Raw genomic sequence first — 5,139 nt, 5'->3', positions numbered from 1 at the left:
AAACAGACCTGAACTTATAGCTAGCCTAAAATCATTACAAACAGAGATAAATTATAAAGAGAGAGCCCTCTCTGACTAAAGTTTGGCTAGAAACTGTCGTCCAAATATTGGTTAGTGGTTACCCTGGAGTCATAGGGAACAACCTGGGTGTTAACACCACCCATATACTATACTTTAACTCTATCTAGTTTAATGTGTACTGATATTTGAATTTGCTGTCCCGTCATATCAGAATTATATTTTTTCCCATTAAGAGTAAAATTTTGCAGCAGAAGTTTTTTGTTACAGTATGCATTCAATCATATCCATTGTGGGAATAGTTCTCATTGGCAAGGAGAACTATCTTGAGTGGTCCCGCATGATAAAACACACCCTCATTTTCAATGAGTTGTGGAAAGGAGTGTGTATTGGAGAAGGAGACAAAGAACCAGAACAACCTACCTTAGACAAAGAGCTCGCCATTTGGGAAAATAAGAACAACAAAGCTTATGCATTAATCTTAGCATCTGTAAATGAAGAGGTGAGTCGCCATATTTAACCATTTTCAACTGCTTTCGAAGCCTTACAAAAGCTGAAAGAACTCTATGACTCGCATTCTGCACTTGAATTTGTTCAACTCATGATTAAACTCTTCACTCTTGAATTGAAAAATAATGATCCTCTTGCTCTTGCATCCGAAGTAAAGTCTATAATGCATGGTATCAAAGTCACTAACGTCGAATTGGATATTCCTCTTATCGCTTTTCTCAAGGCACTTTATCCTCTTTACTCCAATTACCTTGAGTCATTGCAAAAAAATGGAAATCTCAAAGATATTACCTTTGACTCTCTTGTGAAAAAATTTGCTAAAAGAGAGAAAGCTTTTGGAAAGAAGACAACCCCTGAATCTTCTGAAGAGGCTGTATGCCTTGCTCATAAAGAAAAGAATCCTTCTCAAGATTCTTCCAGAGGAAGAGGTGGTTGAAGAGGAAGAGGAAGATATTTCAAAGGCAAGGGTGGCAGACACTCTCAAGGAGAAAAGGCAAGTTTGCACTGCATTCATTGCAAGAAATGGATCACATGATGCCTCTACATGAAAAATACCTTGGGACAAAATTGAGTAGCAAAGAAATCAACCCAAATGTAAAACTAATGACACAGAAAAAGGTAAAGCACCTGAATCTGCTCATTATGTGATGGCACAATGTAATATTGGAGTAAATGAAGATTTATTTAATGCTTCACTTGCTTCTTGGAAAAATTATTGGTTGCTTGATTCAAGAGAAACTTGCCACATGACTCACAGAAAAGATTTTTTTGAAGAATTTACTGACAATGTTGATGGAGCAGTATACTTTGCAGACCAATAAAAAATCAAGCCATCAGGGCTTGGCACAATCAGGCTTAAATTGCCCGGTCTTCCAAACTTTCTTCTGCATCATGTTCTATATCTCCCACAACTGAAGAGAAACTTGTTGTCCTTGGTCCACATCCGCCAGCAAGGTCACTTCGTTCATATGTTTGATGGCAAGCTTGAGGTGAGAAAATCATCTGACCACTCACTTGTCATGAGAGGAATAGAAGAAGAAAGGCTTCTCAAGCTGCAAGGTACCTCTACTTGTGCACAACATTTCTCATACAATTCTCATTATGAAGAAGGTACACTTCCATCAAGTTTATTATGGCATGCTAGATTTGGAAATTTGAACTATGACAGCCTCCGCTTGTTGAAGAAAAATGGTGTTGCTGGTTTGTCTACAATTCCTAGGAAATTTAAGAACTGTGATGCTTGCATTCTAGGAAAGCATAACAAACAATCTTTTCATGATTCACATTCAAGAGAACATAGAAAACTTGAACTCATTCATTCAGATTTATGTGGTCCAATGCCTGTTCCTTCTGCAAATGGAAATAAATATATGATGACATTTATTGATGACTAGACCAGAATGTGTTGGGTTTATTTATTGAAGAACAAATCTGATGCTTTTCAAACATTCAAGAACTTTCATAAATGGATTCAAAATTATGCACAATCTCATATTGGGTCTATTTGCATTGAAAATGGAAAAGAATACACATCAAATGAATTTGAAAACTATCTTCGCCAACATGGGATCAAACATCAAACGACTATACCTTATAATCCCCAACAGAATGGTGTAGCTGAAAGAATGAATAGGACAATCTTAAATATGGTACACTCCATGCTCTTTTTCAAAAATGTAAAAATAATGTTTTGGGCTGATGCTGCTCTATGTGCTACATATATAAAGAATAAATGTCCATCTAATGTTATTAGAAACAAGACTCCATATGAAATGTGGTATGGGCACATTCCTTCGGTAAAGCATCTCAGGGTCTTTGGTTCCACCTGTTATGCCTTGATAGCAAAGGTACATAGAAACAAACTTGGTGCAAGAATTCGTAAGTGTATCTTCCTCGAGTATTCAAACACATCCAAAGCATACTGTCTCTATGATGAAGTCCATAAAAAGTTTGTTCTATCTAGAGATGTATTTTTTCTTGAATCATCCAAAATTGACAATGTTGTTGAGCGACAACTTGATCGCTTGGATAGATTCACAAATGTAAAATCATTTCAAGATTTTGATAATCAGATTCCACATCTTGAAGGGGGGATTCCTATACTAGATCAACATGTGGAATCTTCTTATGAAGAACTCTCTCCCCCACATGAAACTCCAACAATGGATGATGCTTTAAGTGATGTGATTGATAGAATTGGGAGACTCAATCTTGATTTAGTCCCAACTCAATCAACGGAGCAGCCTGGACCATCCGAGAAAGGTCCCCCAAAGTGGCTGACAAAGACACTTGAAAGTGTTCATCTTGATGAAGTTGGAAAGACAGGAACTAGAAATTCAAATCGGCAAAATGGAGGTGATGTAGATGACTCTAATTCACTTGTTGATATGGATGTTTCTTATGATTGTGAATTGAACTTGTCTACAGATTTTGAACCAACTTCCTTAAAAGAAGCTGCTTCTCATGATGAATGGAAATAAGTGATGCAAAAGGAGTATGATGCTCTTAGAAAGAATGGCACTTGGAAGCTGGTTGATTCTCCATTAGGAACCAAACCAATTGGCTGCAAGTGGGTCTACAAGAACAAGTATAAAGCTGATGGCTCACTTGACAAGCACAAAGCCAGGCTTGTGGCAAAAGGTTTTTCACAGAAGAAAGGGGTTGATTATGAGGAGAATTTTGCCCCCACAACAAAATGGCTACCATCTGGACACTCTTTGCCCTATAAGCTCAGAATGGTTGGAAAGTCCATCAAATGGATGTAAAAACTGCTTTCTTGAATGGAGATCTAAAAGAAGATTAGCGCAAGTCCAGGTTAGCTCAGAAATTGATGAGCGCAAATCAACTTGATGATATTATTCATTCAACTATTGTTATTTATACATGTACAGAAACGGATCAGTTCATCTTCTAGATGACTGTCCGGCTTCACCTCATCCGTTTCGGATTAGGTGTCAACATTCCCCCCCTTAATCTGAAGGGATGTTGGTGAGTCCAAGCATCGTTCTGAATCTTTCAAGCTTTTCTCTTCCAAGCGCTTTGGTGAAGATGTCTGCAATTTGCTCGTTCGTGGAACAATGACGGAGATGGATTGTTTTGGCCTCAACATGATGTCGGATCAGATGATATTTAGTATTGATGTGCTTAGTACGATCATGGAACTTTGGATTCTTGGCCAACTTTATTGCAGATGTGTTATCAATCATGAGTGGAGTAGATTGTATTTGTTTTACTTGCAAATCTTCAAGAATTTTCCTGAGCCACACAATTTCTTTCGTTGCTTCAGCTGCTGCCACGTATTCTGCTTCTGTTGTGGAATCTGCTGGTACTGATTGTTTGCGTGATCTCCAGGAGACAGCTCCTGATCCAAGACTCATAGCATATCCTGAAGTAGATACCCCAGTTTCTTTGTCTCCATCGAAGTTTGAATCAGAGTATCCAATCAAGTTGAAGTCGTCCACCTGTGTATACTTGATTCCAAGGTCTTGAGTTCCCTTCAAGTACCTTAGAACTCTTTTTGCAGCAGACCAATGTCCCTCACAAGGCTTTTGCATAAACCTGGAGAGGATTCCAACAGCAAATGAAATGTCTGGTCTGGTAGTAGTGAGGTAGATGAGACTTCCTACAAGCTGTCTATACCTTGTTGCATCCTCAAATTCCTTTCCTTCAGTAGATGTGAGCTTCAAGTTTTGTTCCATTGGAGTAGAAAGGGGATTGCACTCTGTCATGCCAAATCTGTATAACAAATCTCCAATGTATTTCTTTTGAGAAAGAAATATGGACTTTGGATGTTGGGTTACTTCAATGCCAAGATAGTAATGAACATAGCCCAAATCAGTCATTTCAAAATTTTTTCCTAATTCTTTCTTTATGGATGCAATATAGCTTTCATTGTTCCCTGTCATTAAAAGATCATCTACATATACCACAAGATATACAACTGTTTTGCCAACTTTCTTGACAAATAAAGTTGCATCATCAAGATCAAAATGTTTGAAGTTGAGTTTCAGAAGATGCTCAGTTAGTTTTTCATACCAGGCTCGTGGTGCTTGTTTGAGGCCATACAAGGACTTCACAAGTTTGCATACTTTGTTTTCATGTCCTTTCACAGCAAATCCTTCAGGCTGGGACATAAAAACATTCTCTTTTAGATCTCCATTCAAGAATGCAGTTTTTACATCCATTTGATGGACTTTCCAACCGTTCTGAGCAGCTAGTGCAAAGAGTGTCCGGATGGTGGCCCATTTTGCTGTGGGAGCAAAAGTTTCCTCGTAATCGACCCCTTCTTTCTGTGCAAAACCTTTTGCCACAAGCCTAGCTTTGTGCTTGTCAAGTGAGCCATCAGCTTTGTACTTGTTCTTGTAGACCCACTTGCAGCCAATTGGTTTGGTTCCAAATGGAGGATCAACCAGCTTCCAAGTGCCATTCTTTATGAGGGCATCATACTCCTTCTGCATCGCTTCTTTCCATTCATCATAAGAAGCTGCTTCTTTGAAGGAAGTTGGTTCAAAATCTGTAGACAAGTTCAATTCACAATCATAAGTAACATCCATATCAACATGTGAATTAGAGTTATCTACATCACCTCCATCTTGTCGATTTGAATTTCGG

This window comes from Pinus tabuliformis, chromosome X, assembly GCF_031772625.1.
Source record: "Pinus tabuliformis cultivar Carrire ecotype Pingquan chromosome X, CPIR1, whole genome shotgun sequence".
Classification (NCBI taxonomy): domain Eukaryota; kingdom Viridiplantae; phylum Streptophyta; class Pinopsida; order Pinales; family Pinaceae; genus Pinus; species Pinus tabuliformis.
Note: the sequence above shows the minus strand (reverse complement) of the source record.